A 27000-nucleotide genomic window follows, 5' to 3' on the forward strand; every position below is an offset into this window, starting at 1 on the left:
GTGTTAACTAAATGTTTTTTATATTGTTTACAATAGATAACAAATACAAAATTAGGTATAAACTCTTTTTTCTTGGAGCTCTTAAACTACTATAAAATAAGAGATTAGTAACAGCAACAAACAAAACCCCAACACCAGTGGACTCACATTTACATAACGTGAAAGATGGGGGTGCTGTACAGAAACATCATACAAACACAACCCGAGGGCTCCAGAAGGCATGCCTGCCACACCCTCCATGCCACCCCCACCTGGCCTGAAGCCACCAATGCCCACAATGGCCACTTTGGATGGCCAAACAGCTACCTGGACAAAATAGCAGCAGCCAGCAGCCACTGCTCCCCAGAAAAATGAGGGCAGAGGAGCAGGGACGCAGCGACACCCCTGAATTACAAGCAGGGGTCTAAGGACCCTGGGCATGGAGCCTCCACAAGTCGTTTTGCTCTTTTGCATGAAATCAAGGAAAGTATAGAGAAAAAGCGCAGAAGATGGCTTGCTGTGTGAAAACACAAGACTGGAAAGCCCGCTTCCTGGAGTCCCCATGATGGGGCACCCCTACGTACACGTGAACCCCATTAGCAAGGTTTCTCTGCTCTTTCTGTATGAGTAATGTGGGTTTTTGGTCATTTCCTTCTCTTTACTGTTCCCAACAGGTTTTATTCATTCACTTAGAATATCTTGGTTTATTAAGTGTGTAAAGTTTCATGTGCTTTGGGAAAGAGTCACCAAGCTACCCCGGTTTCCACTGGCAACACACACTCCACAATCCTATATAATCCTATATATTAAAAGGCTAATATGCAAATGCAAATGGCAGAATGATCAGTCACTATGATGCACACTGACCACAGACGTTCAATACAGGAGCTGTCCCCTGGTGGTCAATGCGCTCCCACAGGGGGAGCGCTGCTCAGCCAAAAGCCAGGCTCACAGCTGGCAAGCACAGAGGCAGTGGCAAGAGCCTCTCCAGCCACCGTGGCAGCGCTAAGGACCCCTTGGGGGGATGTCCAACTGCCCGCAGAGCAGGCCTAAGCTGGTAGTTAGACATCCCCCGAGGGATCCCGGACTGTGAGAGGGTTCAGGCCAGGCTGCAGGACCATCACCACAGTGCATAAATGTCATGCACCTGGCCTCTAGTAAAAGCATAATATGCTAAGTGTCCAACCAAGCAGTCGACTGTTCGGTTGACCGGTCAACCAGCTGCTATGATGCGCGCTGACCACCAGGGGGCTGACACGCTGACTGGTAGGTTAGCTTGCTTCTGGGGTCCAGCCAATCAGGATTGGGCGAGAGGGCCAGACATGCCCTGGGGCCCTCCTTCCGTCCCTCCCAGCCAGCCAACCTCCCGCGGTCCCTCCCTGGCCAGCCGGCCCCCATTGGCCCCAATCAGGACTGGGCGAGACAGCCCCAATTGGCCCCAATTGCCAGCCAGGCCAAGGGACCCCACCCATGCACAAATTCGTGCACCGGGCCTCTAGTTCAAGAATAAAACATGCAGCCCTGGCCATGTGGCTCAGTTGGTTAGGTGTCGTCCCATTCACTAAAAGGTCGTGGGTTCAATTCCCAGCCAGGGCACACACCTAGTTTTCAGGTTTGATTCCCGGTCATAGGAGCATATGGGAGGCAACCAATCAATGTTTCTCTCTCACATCAAAGATTCTCTCTCTCCTTCTCACTCTCTTCCTGTCCAAAATCAATAAAAACATATCCTTGGGTGAGGATTAAAAAAATAAAAAGAATAAAACACGCAGCCTCCCTCTCCTCACAAACACTCCCATGTCCTCTTTCAGACTTGTGGAGGGAAAGTGAGCAGCTCACAGGGCGGGCAGGGGCTGGACACAGACAGGGCAGGCCCACGCAGGGAAACCAGGCCCTGACCATGGCTGGCCCACTCGGGAGACACTATTGTCCCAAAAACGAGCGTGGTCTTTCACAAACCTGAGGGCAAAGTGCGCTCCTGGAAGAGAGGCTGAGCATCCGCACCAGCTCCCAGACCCAGCTCCTAGGGCTCATCCCACAGGGTGGCTTCAGGTACTTCAAATTCTGGCACAGGTGTGCCTGCACCACACTGTGAGTTTCCCACCCGCAGCACTGGGGCAGCCGGCCGCCACCCTGCTCCTGCTGAGCCCCTCCCTCGCCATCCTAACTCCAGCACCATCAACAGGGCAGTGCGTGGGCTGATGAGGCGGTTCACTCCAAACACGTTATTTCCTTCTAGACTGCGGCTGACAGAGCAGGGCTGACAGTAATTGGCATGACAGGGGTTGGACAAGTCTAGTTTATTTTTATAATCAAGGGGAAAGCTTGTTTTCAAATTCAAAGTGTCAAAGTTGGCTTCATGGGAGAGTATAAAATTTAGTGAGTAACAACAAAATCCCATAAAGGGCTATAAATGCAAAGCCACAACCACAGATCGATGAATGCTGGGAAGACGAAGTTATTTCTGGAACACGGCAGTGAGCCAGGAGACCAGGGACAAACCTGCCCAAGGCCTCCACGGGGCGGCTCCCAACCAGTCTCATTTTAGCTTCCACACCAAGAAGCCGTAATTGGGGAGAGAAGTCTGTCTCTCCGTACCCTGGAAACAAAGCCATCACACATACTCCAGCAAGGCGTACAGCATCTGCACAACTGGAATCCTGTTTTAACCAATCACTGTTGGGGGGACATATAGAGAAGGCGCTGAAAAGGCCTTCAGTGCCTCAAATGCTCATGTAGAAGTAAAAGCAAGCAGTCTGATTCTGACATGAGACCTTTCCCTGGGAGCCTGGCCACAGCTCTTATTGCAAAGCTGATGGTGACAGGAATGATAAAAACCCAAGAAAAGTAATTTTTAAAAAAGAGCTACTGGCAGTGCCTCCGAGGCCCGTGCAGCTTCCTCAGACAGCGCCCGTGTGGCCCACCAGTGCTGCAGTGAGTGCGCGCCCCAGGCGGGGAGAAGTGCCGCCGCAGGCAGCGTCTCATACTGGGCAGCAACATCTGTGCGGCTCCTCTCCCCAACTGGTGAAGATGAAGACAGCAGGGGAGGGACCAGGGGGCGGAGGACGGACAGCAGAGCCGGGATGTTTCAGTCCTCAGCTGGCAAGCCTGGTCGATGGCCTGCAACATGCTGCCTCTGCCAGGAGTGATCATGGAGCCTGCAACCTGGAACCAGAGTTGTTCATTCATTTGTTCAACAGGTGCCTCACCAGGCACTTAGAGAGGACATGCAGATGAGTTCAAAGTGGCCCCTGCCTGAAGGATCCAACAGTACAGCAAGGGAGTGAGATATTCAGACAAGACAACACAAAGACAAAATGTGATGCATGCCCCAGGCCATGGTGGGGGTGAGGAAGAAACCTTAAATCTGGCAGAGATGATCCTGAGGCAGTGTAGACAGATCTGACTTCAAAAGGCATATGCAGAACCATTAACCCCAGGAGCAGGGAAGCCCAGCATTCTAAGGGACAGAGAGAATGGGCTGAAAGGAACCACTAATTCTGGGGAACCACTAATACCAGACCATGGAGTGCACTTTAGCTAGTAGGCAATGAAGAACTCTCTGGAATCTTAATTATTCAGATAAATCTGAAAAGTCTTGATACTCTCCTGAACTCTCATACTGAGCTTGGGGGGAAAACCTCTTACTTCCTGGTACAAAGCCACTCAGGCCTGGTAAAGCTGGGCCGCGCTGTGGCATGAGGCGGACAGGCCACAACTACATCCAACACACAGGGACATCATTCCCGTCCTGCCAGGGCTCCAGGGGCTCCGAAGGTCGTCAGCACAACTAACCCTAAAGTCAGGCACGCTCACTACCTCTGAAGGAAGTACTATCCAATTCTGCAAGTAAAAAACAAAATCCAGGTTACTTTTTTTTTTTTAACATATTTTTATTGATTTCAGAGAGGAAGGGAGAGGGAAAGAGAGAAATAACAATGATGAGAGAGAATCATTGATCAGCTGCCTCCCACACGCCCCCCCACTGGAGATCGAGCCCACAACCCAGGCATGTGCCCTCGACTGGAATTGAACCCGGGACCCTTCAGTCCGCAGGCTGACGCTCTAGCCACTGAGCCAAACCAGCTAGGGCCCAGGTTACTTTTGAAACCAATGGCAGGAAGCTGCTGCGGGCCCTGTAGTAGCCGTCTGTGGTGGGTACGTGCCACATCGGTGGGTCTACACGGAAGTGCCAATATCATGGCCGAGTTCCTCTCATTTGGCATCAACAGCATTTTATATCAGTGTGTCATTTATCCATCTAAAACCTTTACTCAAGTGCAGAAATACGGACTCACCTTGCTGTAACTACTGATCCTGAGCTTATGAAATACCCAAACACTGTGGTGGAACAGCTGAGAGACTGATTATATGAGTGTTCAGTTCAGAAACATGTGGTAGTCAACTCGAATACTGAAAGTGGGGAGGTGCTTGGAAGATGACAGTTTGATAGTGAGTGTGATGAGACGGCCAAAGGTGACAGTGCACCTAGAGACAATCCTCAGAAAGCTAGCCAAGGTGAAATCTGCTCGGTGGTCAGACAGATCACAGCTACCGACATTTCTGTCACTACTGGGAGTGACTTGTTCATCTGAACTACTGATTTATACAAAGCTGTAGTTGTACCTAAAAAGTGGGAAGAGTCGGGACCACAGCTCATCACCAATTCAGAGCAAGTCCACCTGCGTTCCTTCACAACTACAATCCACAAAGCAAACAGCACAGTGGCCTACAAAATCCTGTCCATGACTGGAGACAGGACAAGAACCGTGATTGAATTCTCAAATGTGTATTTCCTGAAACCAAGTCAACTGCAGTTCATGTTTTATTCCGTTGACTAATTTTTAGTGGGGAAAGCAACACTGTCATTTACTGAACTGCGCATAATTGTCCCATTTTTCTGGGACCTGTTGAACTTCCCATAGGATTGACATAAATTTTGCACACTGTTCAAAAGGGATCTACATCAGCACTATCATTAATGTCAACTCCTTTGAAGGTGGTAAATGGAGATGGAAAACTTCTGCTCGAGAGCTCAATGTCTTCCTAAATCAGACTTTTTGGTCAAGTGGCTTGATTCGGAATATAGGTAAATATGAAACACAGCAAAAGAAGTCTGAATATGTGGAATCTTTGTTTAGGCCTAAAGTAATTGATAATCCACAATAACAAAATGTTGCTATGAGGTCCTTTTGCCTTTTATTTCATTTGTAAATTTCCTAATTTTAAGTAAATCTTCAATTATTTGATTTTAATAATTTTAATTTACACCTACAAAACTATATCACTATTTCTATTGTCTAAATTCCAGTGATACAGAACTCTTAAAAATTATCTTTTGGTATTTTATAAAATCAAGCTTTAAATGACAATGACAAAGTTAAATGTGTATGTTTTTCAAAACAAAACGAAAGCCAAAATCAACAACCACAAAAGGAAATAAGACGACCACTTGGTAAATGCCTTCAGTGCCAGGACTATTAGCAAATACCTACCCTCAGAGCCACCTTCTGCCTTCACCGGCCACTCACCTAAGTGTGCAGTGGAGAGACTGCTCAGAGTTGCCAGAACCAGCGTCCCTTTCTGTCACTGTGGCCTCGCTCCAGACCAGTGGTTCTCAACCTTCCTAATGCCTCGACCCTTTAATACAGCTCCTCATGTTGTGGTGACCCCCAATTTCATTGCTGCAAATTGAACATAATTAAAGCATAGTGATCAATCACAAAAACAGTATGTAATTATATATGTGTTTTCCGATGGTCTTAGGCGACCCCTGCGAAAGGTTCGTTTGACCCCCAAAGGGGTTGCGACCCACAGGTTGAGAACCACGGCTCCAGAGATTCCTAAGCTGGTTCGACCTTTGTTTAGAAATGCTAACAATCAGATATCCAAATAATAAGAAAACATCAAAAGGTACTTCTGTCATTATTTCTTTTTCTCCAAAATTCACAGCCGAGTTCTGAAACGTAGAGAAGGCACTGAGAACAAAGACCCCATGAAATATCTCCCTGTCACATATCACTATGTTAAAATTAGCACTGCCATGAGCAAGGACAGAGAAAACTAATTAAAATCTCTACTGTGCTTTCACTTTTATTTTTAACATTCTTGAAAATTGGGTAATAAAGAGATCAGGGAAAATGTGCCTTAAAAATTCGTTTTTAGAACTGCTCCCATCTCCCATTAGAAGAAATTACTAGAAGCACTAAAAAGTGAAGCTAGCATGCAACAAGCCATCTGCAAGCCACCTGAGGCCCTGCCTCCTTCAGGGCAGGCTCGGATCCTGACGGGAGGCCCGGGTAGCAGGCCTCCACCAGATTTGGAATGCTGTTCCCATCAGCCCAACACGGGCCCCACCCAACACCCCAGGACTATCATCCAGCACCATCGCCAGGGTTCAGTGAAGACTGGGTTCTGGACAGGGCCAGATGCAAACCCATCAGGCAGGTGTGAACACAGATCTGTGCAAAATACCATGCAGGAGGGAGCAGGCACTAATGGATGAAGACAATGGAAGTCCTGGGTCAGTCAGAGACCCTGCACTGGGCCGGAGCTCCTAATAGCAACGCCGCTGAAAGTCCGCAGCATCTCTCAGCGAAGCCGTGCCTATGCCCAGCCCATCCATCAACCACAGACGAGAGGCAGAGAAATGGCACGGTAACAACGGATGTGGAGTCAGAGCCCTTGCTCTTGGTCTGGTTCAGACTTTAATTCAGCTATCCGATCCCTGGCAGATTACAAACTCTGGGCACTTCAGATGTGGCCCTGGGCCCGATCTGCTGTCCTACACTGTGCAGCGCCCAAGAGGTGTACACTGTGTGTCCTCTGCTCTGTCATCTGCTCCTCACAACAAAGCCTGCCCAGGCCACAGGCATTATCTTCTATTGTAACCTTTCATTCCTTTACACGCACAATTCCAATGATAGTGATATATCATCCCTCTTCCTCTTTCTTATTTAATTATTTCTACACATATTACATCTATATATACTACAAACTCAAAATAAATGTTATCATTATATATACATAGTGTTTTTAAAGAGGCTGAGGGAAGAGAGGAAAGTGTGCATGTATTAGTTTGTTATATTAACCTTCTCATTACCACTTCTGGTTCTCCTCATTATTTCCCATGGATTCAAGTTACCTAAAGCAGTGTAACTTCCTTATTCCAAAACAGCTTTTCTCTCATTTGTCTCCTTCATGCTGCTATTGTCAAATACATTCCTTTTCTAAAGGTTATAGGCCCAACAATATAATTATATATAGGCATACCACAGATACTGCAAATTTCACAATAAAGCAAGTCGCATGAACTTTCTGGCTCCCCAGTGCATATCAAAAGGATGCTTGCACTAGACTGTGGTCTATTAAGTGTGCAATAGCGTTATGTCTAAACAAAACAAGACATATATTGTAATTAAAAATATTTTATTTCTAAAAAATGCTAACCATCAACTGAGCCTTTAGCGAGTCATAATCTTTTTGCTAGTGGAGGATCTTACTTCGATATTAATGAAAACGCACTATCTGTGAAGCACAATAAAATGAGGTGTGCCAGTATATATATTATTTTACAAAATTGCTTTTTAAATCAATTGAGGAGGAGGAATGCACTTACATTATCTTTAAAAATAACATAATTACCTTTACTGGCACTGTCTTTTCATGGACTTGAATTACCACCTGTGGTCATCTGTTTCCAGCCTGAAGAACTTCCTTCATATTTCCTATAATGGCAGGTCTGCTGACAACAAAGCCTACTTTGTCTTTTCTTTTCTTTTTTTAATTTGAGAATGTCTTTATTTTGTCTGCAACTTTGAGACACAGTTTTGCTAGATATGAGATCCTTGGTTGATGGTTTGGGGTTTTTTTGCAAGATTTTGACTATGCTATACCACCACCTTCTGGTCCCCACTATTCCTAAAGAGAAGTCTGCTGTTAATCTTACTGGGACTTCCTGGTACAATCTGAGTCAATTTTCTTTTGCGGCTTTCTAGCTTTCCTCTTTCTCTTTCAACATTTTTTCACTATGATGGGGCTGAGTATGGACTTCTTTGTAGTTATACTACTTGGAATTCATTGTGTTTCTTGAATATATAGATTGTTTTTCATCAAATTTGGAAAGTGTTCAGCCATTATTTCTTCTAATGTTTTCCTGTTCCTTTCTCTCTGCTCTCCTCTAGTACTTGTATCATGTTTATGTTGGTGTGCTTAAGGGTATCCCACATTTCTCTGAAGTTCTGTTCATTTTCTTCATCTCCAACCCCCCATCATTTGAACTGTATAATCTCTATCACTCTATCTTCAAGTTTAGTGATTCTATCCTCTGCTAGTTGACATCTACTGTTATAACACTCTAATGGATTTTTCACTCCAGAATTTCACTTGGTTGATTTTTACTGTCTCTTTTTTTATCCTCACCCAAGAATATGTTCATTGATTTTTAGAGAGAGAGGTATGTGTTGCCTCCCATAAGCTCCCCAACCGAGGAATAAACCCACAATATAGGTATGTGCCCTGACTGGGAATTGAACCTGAAACCTTTTGGTGTACTGGATGACACTCCAACCAATTGAGCCACCCAGCCAGGGCACTTTCTGTCTCTTTATTGATATTCTCTAATTGACCAGATATTGTCATAATACCTGTCTTTATTTCCTTAAGCATTATTTCCTTTAGTTCTTTGAATATACAGTTGACCATTGAACAATGTGTGTGTTAGGAGTGCCGGCCCCCACCCCACTCCAATGCAGTCACAGATCTGTGTATAACTTTTGACTTTACATCTGGACCTTTGCATCCACAGATTCAACCAACTATGGATGGAAAACAGTATTTTCAACCTGCAACTGGGAATCTGTAATTGGAAAGCCACGATTGGGAATGGGAAAATACTGTTGATCATAGTTGGTTGAAGCCATGGACGCAACACATTCAGATACCAAAGGCTGACTGTACTATTTATTGAAAAAAAAATCCACATACCAATGGACCCGTATAGTTCACAAACCAAGGCTGTTCAAAGGTCAATTGTATTTATAATGGCTGATTTAAAATCTTTATCTGTTAAATCCAACATCTGGGCTTTCTCTCAGGCAGTTTCTGTTGCTTTTATTTTCTCCATCACACTTTCCTATTTCTTTACATGTCTTATCATTTTATTGTGAAAATTGGACGCTTTCAATAATATATGGTAGCAGTTCTGACTACTGGTCCCACTCCTCAGGCTTGTCTTTGATTGCTTAGTTTTTTCAGTGAATTGACTAGACTGGTTCAGTGAAGTCTATTCTCCCCCATCGCTCACCCACAGCATCCAGCTTCTAATGCTGCTCCCCAGGGGGCACTGCCTTGAATGTGTGTAATCTCCCTGGGACCACAATGGATTTATCAGGGCTCTTTTTCTCTTCCCTGATCTGTTAGGCTGCCTGCCTCTATTGTTGTCACATGAATTGTGATAGGCTCCATGAATTGCTGGTCATTGCTCTAAAGTTTTTTGACAAGGCCCTGGGGCATCAACTACTGAACAACCTGATCTAATTAAATTAAGGATTTTCTGTAGGATAATTTTTGAGATCAATGTTTGAGGTTTGTTCTGACCCCAGGTGGGCTCGCCTTGGCAGTCTCTCTCCCTGGCTGTCTCTAGCCTACAGTTTCAACTGTTGCTTTCATGGAGCTACCAGCTCTTGTTAGATGCTTACCACCAAAATCTCCTTGTTTTTGAGAGCACCCTTAGGTTTGATCATCCCCACGCTCTGTTATGAATGAATTCAGTACCTTGGGGGAACACCTCAGAGCTTTCTGTTCTTGTGGCCTACCTATCCTCCTTGGCAAATTCTCTGAGTCACTGCTCTGGAGTCAAAATCAAGGACAAGGGCCCACATCGCTCAAAGGACAACCCTACTTTATGATGAGTCCTGGGTGGAGCAGTAGCCTTTGATCTTCTTGGCTTGACTCTTCTGAAATTGAACCTCTACCCTATGAGCAAATTGGGGTGCCCGAGGACAACTGGGGCCCTAGTAGTCTCAGCTTGGTATAGAGCCTCCACCGCATGAGTAGGGCTGGCTACATTTTCCTGTAATTTAGCATCTACAACATGGAGATTGAGAGGAATGAGAAATGCTGGCAGCCTGCCCCTCCCAGGAAGAAACTTGGGGACAGGGAGCCATATCTTCTTGGCCACACCCAGGCAAGGAATAGCTTCTGTCCTATTGAGCTGGAAGGGAAGGAGTGGGTCATGACTTAAGTGCCACAGACTCTTGCTATTGTTACTAAAATTTAGATTTTCTTGAATAAATGTTTCCTTATTTGCTGTAAACACTTAGGACATTTTAATTGTCCTATTATTTTAATTGATTGCTTTCTTAAAGCAATATTCACCAATTACTGTTGTTTTGCTGAGGAGCAGATCTGCAGAGCTCTTCTAATACTGCCATTCCAGATGTAGATCCCCAAAAAGTGTATACTTAATTTCTGACAATTGTGAGAATAAACTAGTAATCTTTTCTGTCAAAGAAGGGAGCTTAGGCAACCGCCATTTTGAAACTGCAAAGGTCACTTTTTCCTTTAAATTAGCCAATCACACAAGAATGTGAGCCTAAATTTTGACCAATCAAGAGTAAGGGACAGATGGCATGTGTCAGGGATAAAAGCCTGAGAGGAATTCCCCCCTCAGTGTGCATGCTTACCCTATGTTGGCTGCACACCCTTTTGCAGAAGATATTTGCCTTGCTGTCTGGCTCCCGAGTATCCTTGGTGTTCTACCAGGACCCATGGTTTTGGGGCTCGCCTTCTTTCTAATAAAATCAACAACATACTATGTACAAGTTCCTTTTTGTCTAATACTCCATTTTAGGAAAACTGGCATTAACCAGCAGAATATGAGGAAACCCTCACAACAGTAACTACACCATACCTTTGAAAATACATTGTTTGTTAAAAGTCACTGCCACCTATATACATGTATTGTGATTAGCAAGTCATCTGTTAAATGTGAGGAAATGTTACCATGCATGAGAGGTGTGTGATCACAGATCAGGAGGTCAGAGTAGTAGGCGAGCCACCCATCTTTCATAAATAAACCCCCTCAAGTAGCCCTCTCTACACATCAGGCACTCATTTCATTCTGGGCCACTCAGCTGAGAAGGTAAAAGTGTTCTCACCAACATCCAAAAGAAATGTGGTGCTCACCCTCCCCCCAAAACACAACTGGCTTGGGATAACCAGCACGGGAGAGACGGGAGTTGCTGGCATATTCCTGGAAGTCACACAGTGTTGCCCACGCCCCAAGGAAATAGCATTCCCAGAATCCAAATTAAGAAGGGAGCTCGGAATGTGAGACATCAGACAACCATCTCCACCTGATGGGCAGGGGGTGAGGGGTAGGATGGCTCCAATGCTGGCGCTGCCATGCAGGAGCTAAACACTGGACTGGATGGACTCTGGACCCTCTCAAGTCCCAGACTTGATCTATGAAATGAAATGGGGATCCTCACCAGCCTTTGAAACCCAGAGTCGGTACTTAGCAAACTGCTGATATTCTGGCCAGGGAGCTTTCAGGGAGGCAGCTGCCAAAGCAGAGAACCTTATCCCAAACTTTGAAAAACCCCGCCATCTGACTGTCACTACCTCTGGAAGTGCACAAAGCTCACCTCCCACTTCCTTTTGGAAACACAACTTGGTTTTGATTAACAGGGTTTCAGCTGCGATTAGATGCAGACAGAACTTATTGTTCCTACTACTGTCTGCCTGACCCAGTTTGGGTTTTGATTTTTTTTTCTCCATCACCATAAAGAAATGCAGCTTCCTTTTCTCTTTCCCCACTGTAATTTTTTTTTTAATTAACAAGTCAGCATTAAAACACCTCTTTTTTTCTGTGTAAAGTGTTTTATTTTGTTCCAAACAGAAAGAGCCCGTGTGTTACAAAACAATGATTTTGGAAAGCAAACAAACCAAAAACTTTATGTTGTGACATAAAAGACTGTTGTGACATCCAAAGGACTGAGTATTTCTCCTCACAGTGCTGTTTGGCCAGATGCAGGCACGACCTCTGCACCCTCACCAAGCAGTCGCCACCGGCCCACCTCACCCACTAGCAGGCCCTGGTGCCAAGATCAGTGGTGATCTAGGGCAGAGACATGGAGTGGAGTCCTGGTTTCAAATAGAACAAGAGAAGGAAGGCACCCCCACGAGGATGAAAAGGGGGTCAGGACAGAGCCAGGCCAGGTACCCCCAGAAGTGCCTCACATTCAACCAGTGAAGAGTCAAACACCCTCCCCAGGAGGCACCACAGGCGCAGGGACTCCGGGTGCTTCTTCAAGGCCCAACTGAGAACCCTCATGGGACAGACACAGTGCCCCCGACACGGCCACCTTCATGTGCACGTGGGTGCCATTCTCCAAAGCCAGGCACTGCTTGCGAAACCATCTTCTCCTCTCTTTTTAGAAATTCCTCTGTGCTAAGGAATGGGCAGAGAAGAAACCAGCAGGAAACCCAGCACTAGGAGGGGCCACACTCAACTCCGTGGCCTCCCTGTTCCCTCCTGCTCCTCCTGGGGTCTTCTCCACCTCAGCAAACAGCACTCTTCTCCAGGTGGTGGGGCCAAAAACATGGAGTCTTCCTTGCTCCCTCTCTCCCCATATACAACCCATCAAACAAGTCCTGGTGACACACCCAGAATCAAAGCACTTCTCGCCATCACCACAGCCCCCACCTAGGTCCCAGCCACTATACTTCTGAGACCTGAAGGACTTCCGGATAAACGCTATCACCCTGGGCCTTTCTAGACGGTCCATGTCACTCCTTATGCACGTGGATCCTACAAAGATGTTTTTCCACACAGACGGAGCAGAAAAGGCAGCAAGATCCGGCAGTTGCACAGGGGAAGATGTAAAAACCCTGTAATGTCATCCAAAGCCAAAACTCAGACCAAACAGTTAAAAATGCCCCCACACCATCTCCCAGAAACAAATATGTACCCACAGTTTTGGGGGTGGGGGGCATGTTCCTCTGCATCCTCTCAGCCTCAGGAAGTGAGGAGCAGAGTTTTCTCTGCCAAGAAGAAAACTTTCGGGATAAATTTCTCTGAGACTGAGACTGTCAAAGGCGTTCGGCACCTTGGTTCCAGCACATGGTCCAGAGTCCCTAAGACCCTAAACCACTTGGAACTGGTGGTGTCAACAGATGGAGTGTGACAGCTCAGTGTCCCCAGTGGCCACCAGTCATTCAGCATGACAGGGGCATCTCTCTTTGCCGACAATGAGGACAATAACAGGGAAAGGCTCCTGCACCTGCCCAGTTTTACCCACTAGGCTATCCAGGAGATGATGCCTAACTCCCCTGACCCTGAGGACTCTCGTGGCCCAATCCAGCATTTCCAAGTCAGCCTGCCACCAGCCCTGGACTAAGAGCCAAAGATCACATCACACACACACACACACACACACACACACACACACACACACACTTAAAAGGCAAGGATCCAGAATCTTTAGGTTGGGGTGCAAGACTTCCATCAGTCCCCTGCACTTGTAACTTCCACGTTACCATCCTCACAACACTCCCCTCCCCTCCCAGACTGCAGGAGCCAGCACCACCCCAACTTCCTCCCCGAGTCCCAGCCCCAGCAACCCTCTCTCTAAGGACCTCAGGCTGCGCTTCCTGTTTACAGAGCTCATCCTGTGTATGAAACTCCTCTTCCATCAGGTCCTTTTCTCAGGTTAGACTTTACAGCTTTTGACCAAGAGCCCCACAGGACTCGGGAGCAGGTATCATTCATTCAAGACCTTCTCACTGCATCCTCTCCAGCAGCCAGTAAGAGAGTGTGTGACTGCAGAGTTGAGTGAGAGCCTGTGTGTAAGGACATCCCCAGGATAGAGACAAGAGCAGAAACAGAACGAGGTGTGCATCGGGTTTATAACCACTAAACTGTCTGTAGAGCCCAATAAGGGTACAGAACTGGTCAACGGAAAGAGATTTTCAGTTATTTCTTGCTAACATTGCTGCTTACAGGTTTTGCTCTTGTTGCTAAGTTGAATACATAGAAACTGAAATTACAGTAACTTGAACCACTTGGTGACCAAATCTCGGTCTCTAATACTATGCCCCAATAAAATGGGTTCTTCGGAGAAATGGCTGACTCTAGAGCGGGGACGGGAAATTACAAGATGATCCTGGGGCACCTTAAGTGGCAGCAAGGCAAGACGTGCTCAAAAATACAAAAATAAAAAACTCATAATAATGGGCATATGTCAAAGGGACACAGGAGCCAACTGAAAGCATTCTCTATGGAACAAAACAAAACTGGCATTGAATTATAACCTAAATTATAAAATAAATATCCCTGAGTCAATACTGATATAAATGATTGAATAAGTAAATAAATGGAGAAAACACAAATCTGCCATATTGAAGAATGCCAAGTAATTTATGTAAATACCCGCCCCTCAAAAGAGGCACACCCTAACTCCCACCCCTTCCCTGTGGACCACACGTAATGACTGCCTTCCAGAGAGAACACTACAGGGAGATGGGGAGGGTGACTTTACAGCGGACCAGCCTGACAACCACCACCTCGCCAGGCGACCAAGGTCACCTCACAGTGAAGAGTCATTCTGACAACCTGTTCCCTGCTATGATGTGACCAGAACCCATAACCCAGTATAATCATGAGAAAAACATCAGACAAACCCAGGCATTCTACACATATGTGAACATTACTTCTCAAAATTGTCAAGGTCCTCAAAAGCAAGAAAAGCCTGAGAATCTCTCACAACCAAGAGGACCTAAGGAAATAAAACAAGTGGACATCAGATGGTACCCTGGATAGGATCCTGGGACAGAAAAAGGACATTAGATTTTTTAAAAAACCACCACCACACACCTCAGGAAATCTAAGCCAAGCATGGACTTGAGTTCCTGATGCAGCATATGTACCAGGGTAACGTGAGATGTTAACAACAGAAGGGCCAGGGGTGGGGGGGATACAGAGCAACCCTGTGCGATCTTTGTAACTTTTCTGTAAACCTAAAACTATTATAATATTTAAAAGTAATCTTAGCTCTGAATCAACTATACCTTCCTTTTTTTAAGAGTAAGAATGAGCCCTGGCCAGCTTGGCTCAGCGGACAGAGCATCAGCCTGTGGACTGAAGGGTCCCAGGTTCGATTCCAGCCAAGAGCACATGCCTGGGTTGCAGGCTCGATCCCCAGTAGGGGGTGTGCAGGAGGCAACCGATCAATGATTCTCTCTTATCACTGATGTTTCTATCTTTCTCACTTCCCCCTTTCTCCCTGAAATCAATAAAGAAATATATTTTTAAAAAAGAAGAGTAAGAATGAAAACCTATACTTCATCTCCCCAGAGAGCACTACTCAGCTACCTCTGACCTCCGCAGGAGCCGATCAGTACACATTGCTGGGCAGCCTGGTGTTGGCTTCAGTCTCCCCCTTGCCCACCTCCTGCTGCTGGCTGAGGTCACAGTCACAGGAGCTCCAGGTCACGGCCAGCAGACTCCTCCCAGGACAGCTCCGTCCCAGCAGAGGCCGTCAGGAGTGGAGCCTGCCATGCGCCTGGCCTTCTAAGAACTGGCCTCTATCCTAGACTCCTCTGATGCTGGAATCTAGCCCTGTGACCTAAAGGCTCAGTGGTCTGGGCCTACTTTGCCCGTCCCAAAATGCAGGGCCTGTGGGCACCTCCAGGCAGCTCAGCCTGTTCTAATTCCAGTCTCACTTCTGGCTCATCTGCCACTCAATGGTTTCCACACCTTCTTAGCCCATCAAGACAAACCCTGCACACAGGTTGACGCCAAAGGCCAGAAAGACTGAAGGGCATCCTCTTTCAGAACAGGACCAAGAGCAGGAAAAGAGTGGGGGCGGGGGCTGGCCTGGATAAGGAGGAGAATTTTCAAACTTCCCGGACTCTGGAGACCCAGAAAGGCTCACAGCACCTCTGCTGCTTCACTAAGGGCCCCAGGGCTCCACCTGCTTCTCAGCCCCTGGAAGCGCGCCTGCCACGTCTGCGCATTTCCATAAAACGTGGCCTAACAGTGAGACGCCAGGAAAAACACAAGTCCGTCAACACACTCACGGTGTTTTCCCCTGAAGATTCCCAGGAAAAGAACGGAAAGGCTAGAAACAAAGTCTCGCCGTGGGGCGGGCAGAATCAGGAAAGAAACCTCCACTGAGGACCCTGGACAGCAGCCATGGTTTGCTGTGTGGACAGTGGCAAGTCTCCCACTAAGGCTCCTTCAACCCTTTAAACCAGCGGTTCTCAACCTGTGGGTCGCCACCCCTTTGGGGGTCGAATGACCCTTTCACAGGGGTCACCTAAGACCATCGGAAAACACATATATAATTACATACTGTTTTTGTGATTAATCACTATGCTTTATGTTCAATTTGTAACAATGAAAATACATCCTGAATATCAGATATTTACATTACAATTCATAACAGCAGCAAAATTACAGTTATGAAGTAGCAACGAAAATAATTTTATGGTTGGGGGTCACCACAACATGAGGAACTGTATTAAAGGGTCGCGGCATTAGGAAGGTTGAGAACGACTGCTTTAAACAGTTCTGTTTCCAACTTAACTTTCTCACCAGGCAGCCTTCCTCCCTGATTTTAATAAGCAGTAACTCTTTCAATAAAACTTAAGTAATTTTTAGGAAGAAGAGAAATATTCAATTTAGGCGGTGCATAAATAGCATATTTTAGTTCTTGAAATAAGGTGTTTCCAACAGATTTCTATTTCTCAATTACAGATTTATCTCAAGAAAAGAGTGTTCTCATATAACAAATATCAGGATTAACCATTCAAAGGGTGGTAAATGAAAAAGTTTCCAAAAGTCTTACTGAAAAATCAAAATATTTTCAAATTAATAAGATGCTTATACTCTGAAATCAAAGTAAAGGAGCCTGTCACCAGAGGAGCTCCCCCAGTGACCCCTGAGCAACAGCTGGCTCTGATGTAGGGGACAACCAGACACTCACTGGTGGCCCTGAAGCCAGGTTACCCAGCACCCACCCTGAGGCTTCCCAGGAATCTGACCCTGCAGTCAGCCAAAGACAGTAAGCACAAAACCTTTAAAAAGAAAAATTATTACCACAGTTCCTGTACAGGAGAATTAAGGGGGACCGCCCCCCTCATAGTCACACCTTAACTGAAGTCAGTTGTTACTTGTGTATTTTACATAGATACGATCAGCAGGAACAACAGTGCAGCATCTGCTTCTTCACTTGAATGTCAGGTTGTAAACAGAAGCCATGCTGTCACCAGGCTGCACAATTACTGTAAAACTGCATTCACATCCTCATGCACATGCCCTTAACTTTAACCTAAAGTATGTCTTCCACAGGCTGGCAACGCACTGGGGACTCTGTGGAGGTGGTCATGCTTGGGGTGGTCTCTGTGAAGCAGGAAGGCTAGAACTCTACGTGGAATGAGGTCATTCCCCTTCAGGCCCAGCCAGCCATCCACAAAGCAGGTGTGCAGAAGCTGGACTTGACTCAGCCTCCGTGTGTATGTTTTGGGGGTGGGGTGGGGTATGTTTGCTGCAAGTGGCCACAGTGAGATTAGAAGAGAGAGTCCCTGCTTCCCAGCAGGATCTCAGACAGGGATGCTCACTGCAGTATTATTTATGCATTACATAGTTTACACCCTACAATGCAAGATTCGATAACAGCCTAAATGCCTGTCCCGGAAACAGTACATTATGTCTCAATCACATGGTGAAACACTACATGGACATCTGAAACAAAAATCACTGCGTTTATAAGAACGTGACAAGTGAAAAAGTAAATTCTAAGATCCACCAATATATACACAGAAGCACACACACACACAATGGAAAAGATAGGAGAAAACGTATGAAAATGTTCACATGGGGAGTAGCAGGATTTTCTTTTTCATCTACGGGACCACGTTTTCCTAAACCCTTTACAGTAAGTATGCAAGACTTCAATAACTGGAGAAAACGTAGGCACATTAGGTTGAATACCTCCCTGCCTCTCCCAGCCACGGGCAATGCCCGTCCCACCTCACCCCTGGGGCTACTTCCTCTCTGCACCCTCCAGACTGCTGGAAGAGCTCTCCCTGCAGAGCTGCCTCCAGGACCTCACCCCTCCCCACCCCTCAGTACCTTGCGAACATCCCCTCCATTACCCTAGTCCAGTGGTCGGCAAACCGCGGCTCGCAAGCCACACGCGGCTCTTTGGCCCCTTGAGTGTGGCTCTTCCACAAAATACCACGTGCGGGCGCGCACGTACAGTGCGACTGAAACTTTGTGGCCATGCGCAGAAGTCGGTTTTCAGCCTGGGCGAGTCTATTTTGAAGAAGTGGCGTTAGAAGAAGTGGGTGGTGTCGGTCGGTCAGGGGACGTGAGAGATGCGGTGCAGGAGGACACAGGATACCCAGCGCGGGGGAGGCGAGCGCGATTCATGCATGAGTTGAGTGAGACTGGCTACAAGACAAGTGTGGATGGGAGAGTTGGAAGGGGTCAACCTCAGCGAACATACCTCAATCAGATTGAGGACGTTTTTAGCAAAGGCCAGCTTAGGAGTACTCTAATTAAGTTAATAACAATGTACCTACCTATATAGTTTAAGTTTAAAAAATTTGGCTCTCAAAAGAAATTTCAATCGTCGTACTGTTGATATTTGGCTCTGTTGACTAATGAGTTTGCCGACCACTGCCCTAGTCGCACAGAAACTGCCACACCTGACGCGGCTCCTTAAGGGTAGTGACTTTGGCTTGGTCGTTCCTGTACCTCAGCGCCTATGGACATGAAGCTATAGCAGAAGTGACAGTCAGGGAGGAACGGGGGAGCCTAGGGCAGGCTACACAGCAGGAGGGGAGGTGGGAGCTCAGAAGGCTGGGGACCCAAGGGTGGGCAAGGGGGTAGAGGGTTCAGGAATGATGACTGGAGAGGAATCTGAAGGCATGGGCTTAGTGACACAAGATGCCCCTATAGATACAATTTGTCAGAGGTGACCGGACTTCAGAAATGGGTGCCTACTCCTCTCTAGAGCCTGGCTAATCTGGAGTGACAGAGGGCAGTGACAGGAGGTGAAGAGGACGGCACAGCCATGGTCAACTCTGGGAAGAGATACAGGATGTGCAGAGAAAGACCCCACTCCTTTTCCAGGCCTCTGGCTTTCCTAGGAGAACCAGCCACGCTTCAGTTAACAGGAGGCAAAAGGGCACCTGCCTGCAAAGGACTGGGTGGGGCGAGACTAAGCGCTTCTTCACGCAGAAGGAAAGGCTCCGGGCAGAGTGGAAAGGAAGAAAGACTTCACAGGACTGAATTTAAGCGCAGTCCACCTGTGGGGCACAGCCCATCTATTCACCAGACCTCAGGCGGCAGCGCAGCACAGCGTGCCCTGTCCCACTGTCCATGGGGGATGGCCGGAAGGAAAATGCAACAGAGCTGAAGACAGCTGCCCAGGGCTGCTATCTTTAGGGCAGAGCTCATGACAAGATGAGTGAAGCAGAGAGTACAGGGATTCCCAGTGGTAGAGCACCTGACCGAACAGAGCCAGCTCTGCAGCAAAGGTGGACAGGGACCAGCTTGAGCTCTGCACTGGGAGCCAGGGCAGGTCACGCCCACCTAGCAGGTCAGGCAGAAGGACGAGGGAAGAGGAAGCATAATCCACAAGGATTGGCCCTTGCTTGGGCTGGCCCCACCCTGAACTTGACAATTCTCTTACCACCTGGGGCAGCTGGGCAGTCACAAACCCATTTTCAAGAATAGCTCTTTCTGACCATGAGCACCACATGACCGAAACTGAGAATTATAAGCAATACTTACTTCCCATCTCCCAGCACAAAAATCTGTGATGACTAGGTCACAAAATACGAAGAATTAAGTGGATGGAAAAAAGAAAACATAAATTCAGAGTGATGGTAAGCTTAGGGGGAGGTGAGGGTGTATGTAGTTTCCATTGTATTGGGAATTAATGTATCTTAAGCAGAATGGAAGTTCACTCTATTATTCTTCCTATGGTTTTTCATATAAAGTAGCAACTAAAATATTTTATTATAATAAAGTACATCTGGAAATCACTATCTGTATTATAGTTTCACTTCTTTTTTTTCTTTTTAAAAATAGCAATGTTGTCTTCTCAGAGAATTGCACGGGTGGGATTTCTCTGAAGCTAGTCGGAGTAGGGTTCTTATATCTTGAGAAAAAGACTTTTCTGAAACTCGCACAGGGGAATGAGTGCTTTTTACTTGTGTGCAACTATATCCCTCGGTTTGAAAAGCCCCATTTCCCTTAACCTAGTCCTGGAAGAGGTGTAGCTGGGGCTTCAGTAGAACTAGAAGCAAAGCCAGTGCCCAGAGCTTCCGTCCCATGTGAAGTCGATTCCGGCACAGCATCAGGCTAATTTAGTCCATCAGTCCATGGAGTGGGGTCCACATCGCTGTGGGTCATGTGGGTGAATGCAGAGTGTTGAGAGCCCTACAACCCAGGAGTCAGGCCCAAGCAGCAAAAGTGAGAGAGGGGCTCCTTTGCTCGGGAGCTTATGTATCTCAGGTTTCATGCCCTTGCAGGGGCCACATCTATTCTGCCAATGACTCGCTCCCAGGGGTGTCTGACGGGCAAGCACTTTCCCATGTCACCCAGATCTTACTGGACATTTGTCTATTGTCCAGCCCCTTCCTCCATCGACCTGTGGGGACAGACCTGGAGAATGTTAAACTGCAGCTTCCTTGCACAAACGGCACGCCTATGTTATCTGGTCTTTCCTTTACTCCTCTCCTGTTAATGAATAACCAGGTTATTACAACGGTATCAGAAAGTCTAACAATAAAATGTTTAAGCTTATATAGGAAGCCATGCATTGCTTTTACACAGAAGTTATACACCTATCATTCTGGATCACACCCCTGGTATCACCACACCTACCCACTGTCAGTGCTGCCTTCCTGGTTCCTGGCACCATCCCCTGTGCCAGCCTTACTGGGAGGCAACCCCATCCAGGCAGGAGTGACAAGTGGAGGGGCCACCTCACAGCTGACCACAGCTTGCCCCTTTCTGCCTTCCAGGACAGCCAGTTTTACCTGTCTAGAAATGACCACCCCTTTCATTTTTAACCCCTCACCAGCCTGCCCGCCCTGTGGGACCCTCATGCCCTAGACCAGGCAAGACTGACACTTGACATCCATCAGGCCCTCCGTGACTTGCACTAATAAGCTAAACCACAACAGACCAAGATGGCCATCAGCAGTATTATTACCTATGGTTCCCCAGGGTGTGACTCCAAAGTCTTAGCCCCAAAATGGGATAATATGGGAGCTACAGGAATAGAGGCAAAACAGGAAGAAAGTAGAACACAGGAAACATTTTAGAGCAAGGGGAGCCCAGCAGGGTCCCTGAGGTGCCACATTCCTTCACACTGTCCTGCTTAAACTTTACAAGTTCTTAAAGTGCACAGTGTTGAGCTATTAAGCCACCCCAAGGTGGCAGACTCATAAAAAAGAGGAAAGGAAAGGCAAAAGGCTGTGGCTGACACTTTGCACCAAGGAAAGGAAGCCCAGCTGGAGGGGGTGAGGGTGGGGCAACCCTGGGCCACAGCTACCGGACACTCAGGTCCAGCCCAGTATCACACTGACAGCAAGCAGGGCTCACCCTGTCCTAGAATTCAGCAAAGCACGCAGGGGCCACAGCCACCTGCCTGGAATGGCCCCCATGCACAAGCCTGCTCGCTCACGCTGTCATGTGGAGATATAATAAAGCTCCCTACAAGTCTGCTCAATGAAGAAAGACCATTTATAAGAACTGAGCAGTACTTACATGGGGAGCTGTGTCTCTGAACCTTCAGTCCTAAAGCCACTTTGCACAGGTCAACACCTGTCGACCATAAGCCAAATGCAGCCGCAGAAAGACGCCAGCACCTCGCCAGCATTATCCAGTGGCCACTGGTGACCAGAGTGAATGAACGGGAACGAGAGAGTTCCAGTTGCCAAGGGTGGTGTATTTCAAACATGCCGAGTGGCAAAGTTGGCACTTAGTTCATGAAATATTTTGAGGCTTTAGGGAAGGACATGCAGTTTCTGTCTCTAGGGTATTGACTCTCAACCTTTTTCACCTCACGGCACATAAACTAATTCCTTAAATTCTGCAGCACACCAAAAAATATATTTTCCCATCTGACAAAAAATAGGTATAATTTTGATTCATTCACTCCGGACGGTTATTGTTGTGTTGGCTGTTGTCACTTTTTTATGTGACAACCTCAGGGAAAAGAGGTCAGTCCCCTGACTAAAGAGTCAGGTACTGCATGTTTTCGTCTTGAGACACACCGGTGGGAAATCGCTGCACTGCGGCATTTTCAGAGGAAGATGTCTTCAACCCCACGGGAGGGTCACTCCACGCCCACAGATGCCCATGCTCCGGGCCCCTTGGCCACTCTGTGGGGCGAGGGCTGACAGTGAGAGAATGACACCCAGTGACATCCAGGATCTTGGGACGGAAGCACCCAATGCAGGAAAATTCCACAGATGCTCCGGCTAAATTCTGTTTTGTCAGGAGCCCCACACCCAAAGGGTTTTGGAGTTGAAAGTTAAACAGCAGGTTAAGTGGCAACATACCTACGTGACCAAAGTCAGTTCCCACACTGCTTTCCTCTCCCTGGGCCTCAGTTTCTGCATCTGCACCCTGACCATGTGCTGCCTGCTGCAAAGGGGAGCTGCCGGGGCTCACACAGCAGGCTTGACCGGGACAAGGGCGGGCACACGCCACCACACTCCTCATTCCTGGGGTAGGGGTGGCCCTGCCTGCTGCTCACCGTCCGCAGGCTGGAGCAGGGGAGAGTGGCTGGGGAGACAGACACAGGGCTCCAGGGCTAACAAGGCAGGCTGAAGAGCCAGTGCCTGGGCCACTGTGAGGGGGAGAGGGAGCAGTCTGTCTGGCACGACTGCTGGCTAGCAGTGAGGGAACAAGTGTGCAAGTGCACAGGAGCAGGCCAGCCACCTCGGTCACTTACCGTCCAGCACACAGAGAGCCCACTCAGGACCACGTGAGAGAGCAGCGCCCAGGAGAGGAGCCCAAACTCGGCCTGGCTCTCCATATCGGGCAGCACAGGGAGAAGTGTCAGCGAGGATGTTTCTAACAGGTAAACTTACAACGACAGTCCTTCCTACAGCAAAAACTACACCAGCCACAGGAGATGACAGGGCACTGGATAAAATCTGGGCTCTGTGTCCCAGCGGCCTGAGGCTGTCCTGTGACTTAAACACAGTGTGCCTGAGTCAGGGAAAGGAAACACCCACAAATTAAAAAGGACACCCTATTTTAGCTTTAAATACACATCCATCTCACAGGCAGCAATGTCCAAATTAGCACTTCCTATTTAGGGAGAGCAAAGGCAGCTCCTAAATGGGTTACAAAATAGACCCTGGGTTTAGAAGATCAGGACTTGGTAATAAGAGGCTGCAGGACACAGACAGCATTTAACCGCCTCCCCCTCGAGCAGGCCCAAGCCATCCAGGGCAGGGCGGCCCTCGCCTCTCCTCCCTCCTGCAGCTGTGGTCTCCAGTTGGGACCTTGGATCCTGAGTGCAATGGCCCCAGGTGGGGGTGGGGGTGAAGGGAGAAAGCCCCCCTGCTCACCAGACTCTTAAACTGTGGACTGAAGAACAGTCACTAGTAGAAGACCTGTAACTATCAGTCTTTTTCTCTCACAAATGGAGGACAGTTCCCACAAGACCAAGTTATACCCTGGGACACAGGGCAGGGAGCGATGAAGGCCAGCCAGGTGCAGGAGGTGTGCGGATATGGAGGCTGTGGTCTGGGAACACCCTGTCATTTGCTGAGAACTGGGACACTGCTGGGGCCATGCTTCCCCAGTCCAGGCAGGACAACTAGGATGAGCCACCACACCTGCTCAAAGGCCCAAGGTGTTGCTGTGGGCAGTACAGGGCGTCAGGGCAGCTGGGGGACAGGGCAGTATGCGTCGTGTCCCTATAAAGGGACAAAGCTTCGAAGTGAGGCCAAGGGCTGGAGCCAGACCATCTACTCCCATCCCACTCTGCCACTTAGCAGGTTACCCGGAACCAGAGTACTTGCTTAACCCTCTGCTCTTCAGTCTGCCCCCTGAAATGGGCGTAACAGGCACCCACGCCATCAGGCTGTGCAAGGACTGGGAAGATTCCATCCCTATAAACTGGCACACAAACATGACTTCTGTGTTTGCTGCTTTCATTACTGTCACCACGGCCAAGGCCACCCGACACTGCCAAGGCCCTGGACCCCTACCCATTCGGAAACAAGGGTCTCAGGCCAGGCTGCTAGATCAAGGACAGCAGGGAGGGGCTCTGAGAACAGAAAGACTTACCAAAGGAAATAAGGCCTGATGAAGGTCAATAAAACTATTCAAGTACCCACTGAATCCTGGCTAGGAAAGCATGGGCCGGAGGGCCCTATGAGAATCTCTGGAAGACAGAGGTGGGCAAGGCCACACTGACTGATCCGGGTGATGGTGCAGGAGGGAAACTACCCAGTGGCCAGACCTGGGGCAGAGGTGGGCCCACTCCCTTGGGAGCGGCTCCAGATTGCCACCCCAACCCGCACCCCCACGCCCCCCAGGAGAGACCCTCCTGCAGTGGTTTCCTCCCACACACACACCTAGAGCTGGGCCACAGTGCCCGGGAGGGCCCCTTGACTCCAGGGCTGGGGACTGGACTCATCCCCAGGGCCCAGCTGGAGACAGTCCCTGTTCGGAGTTCTTGGATGGCAGGCAAGCAGGCGACCTCCACTCAACGCGGAGCTGCGTTTAGACAGAGTCCCAGCAAGTGCCGGTGTGTACAGAACCTTCGAGCGCAGTGCAGTTAACACTGGCATGTGCGCCCCAGCAACACCAGACCCAAATCCTGGGGCTACCTAGCACCAAATAAGCAAAATTCAAAATCTAGAAACTACTGAGGTGCAAACTTTAAAAAAAAAAAAGTTTCTACAATATGACTCTTCATTATCCTGTGTGCCCATTCCAATTAAATTCTTTAAAAGTTGAGATTTTAAAAAATGTCTAGTGGCAAATCTAATTTTATTAAAAAGGTTCATGGCCACAAAGCTATTAGGAGTTAATTTTAGATTAGATTAATTTAGATTAATTTAGATTAGGAGATAATTTTAGATTCTGCCCTCAAATCTTGACTACCTGTGAGCATATTAAATAGTTGTGGATTAGCCTTGGTAAACAACAAAAAGATAACACATTTGTGGAAACAAACGAAAGCCACTATAACTACACTGTTATTTTGAAATATTAGCAACCAAGGGGGGCCCCCAGGGCCCCCACTGAGGCCTATCTTTTCCATATGGGGAGCACCCTCCTCCTCAGCCCAGGGAAGGAGGGCCACCGCTGCCCACACAGCCCCATCTGCCACAGCCCAAGGACAGGCCACCGGGACCTTTCTGGTCATGCAATGTAATCTTGACACTTAAAGTATAAAAATAACGGATCTGTAAAACCTCAATGTGCCGCTAAATCTTACATGTAATTTTAGCCAGATTCAACTCATTTTGTACTACATTTGACTCCTTTTGAGTTGCCCATCATTTTGCTTCATCCAAAACCTGGCCACTCCTCCTGCCCTCACCTCTCATCCTCATTGATCAGGCGTTACGTTTAAGCAGCTGGAGGAGAGAGATGACTTCCAAGCTGGAACCGCAGCCCGTGGGGTGGCAGAAGGCCCTCTGGAGCCTAGAAATCTGGCGGCTACTCCCCTGGATTCATCCTTCTATGGCTTGCTCAGCACAGACAGCATGTAGTGCACAGTCCTTCACCAGAGGGACCTCCTGGCCTGCCCACCTTTCCCAAGCTCCCCGAGGACCACCGCCCATGTTTCTCTCCAGGCCTTTGCTCAGGCTGCCCCTCCTCCTGTGCTGGGGCTTGACAATCCCTGCTCATGTTTCACGACCAATTTAAACGGCAATTCCTTTGTGAAGCTTCTCCAAGGCGGAATATATACCCTCGGCTCTTTTTACAGCCTTAAAGAAATAACACACCAAATCCTCGGCTCTCCCGAGCTCCCTAAGGGAGGGACTGAGTGACCTTCACTGTACCCTTCAGTGCTGAGCATGAAACAAGCTCTTATTAAATAATCAACAGAAAAACAGAATTTTGCATCATCAGTGCCCCAAATGGGTTTGGTACGTAAGAAAAATTATTTGGAAATGCTTTCTATCAATTAAATAAAATTTTAAGTCATGACTGACTAAAATACTAGAGGCAGAATGCGAAGAGAGTTGCAAACTGTTGGGGTGAGGGCAGCCTGTTGGGGAGATGGCAAATGGCTGAGACGGATGCACAGCCTCCTGGAGCCTGGAGACAGACAAGGGCAGGGCCTGGTCAGAGCCTGGTTTGTGTCTTGTCTGTCGCTCCCCCACAGGTTGCCTCCCCCTGACCCTCAACATGACTTCTGTGGAGTGAAGGGTCAGAGGGCACCAGTCAGGACTCACCTCCCCCCAGAGCTCTTCAGAGCACAGAGCACTTGCATCTCTGCGGCATTCATTTCCATGGTACAGAGAACACAAGGCGACAGAACAAGCCTCCAGCTGCCACTGGCCTGGAGGACACCCTTCTAGGAAGCAGTCCATGCTGAGCCCAGAGTACACGGGGAGTCAGGAGTCAACACTCAGCTATCACCCTCCCCAGACGGCACCTACTATGCCCTCCCTTCATCCGCTCTGTGGCTCACAGGGCAGCTCAGTGTACTGGAAGGAGCACCTCAAGGCAAGACCCAGCCCTGGCCCTGGCCCTGGCTAAGCGGTCGGTCTCTGTGAGAGTCACTCGCCCTTCCTGGCCCCTGGCTCCCTCTTCTATAAGAGGAGCACCTCAGACCCCCAATCATGGCCTGTTTCTGTAGATGCTTTATGTGAAGGCTCACATATCCCTAGGCCAGTGATGGCGAACCTATGACACACGTGTCAGAGGTGACGCGCGAACTCATTTTTTTGGTTGATTTTTCTTTGTTAAATGGCATTTAAATATATAAAATAAATATCAAAAATATAAATCTT

The 27000-nt window shown here is 47.9% G+C and overlaps 1 protein-coding gene and 1 pseudogene across 2 annotated transcripts in view; one reads left to right on the top strand and one right to left on the bottom strand.

The window, feature by feature from the left end:
- The window catches only part of INPP4A (inositol polyphosphate-4-phosphatase type I A), a 115680-nt gene that overhangs the window by 63923 nt on the left and 24757 nt on the right, over window positions 1-27000 (bottom strand). The gene's annotated exons all lie outside the window — the stretch shown is intronic.
- Window positions 4093-4820, top strand: LOC308526388 (mitotic spindle assembly checkpoint protein MAD2A-like; annotated as a pseudogene). The gene has a single exon. The product of its transcript is annotated as a mitotic spindle assembly checkpoint protein MAD2A-like (transcript).

Source organism: Myotis nattereri, assembly GCF_964212035.1.
Source record: "Myotis nattereri genome assembly, chromosome: 10".
Lineage (NCBI taxonomy): Eukaryota > Metazoa > Chordata > Mammalia > Chiroptera > Vespertilionidae > Myotis > Myotis nattereri.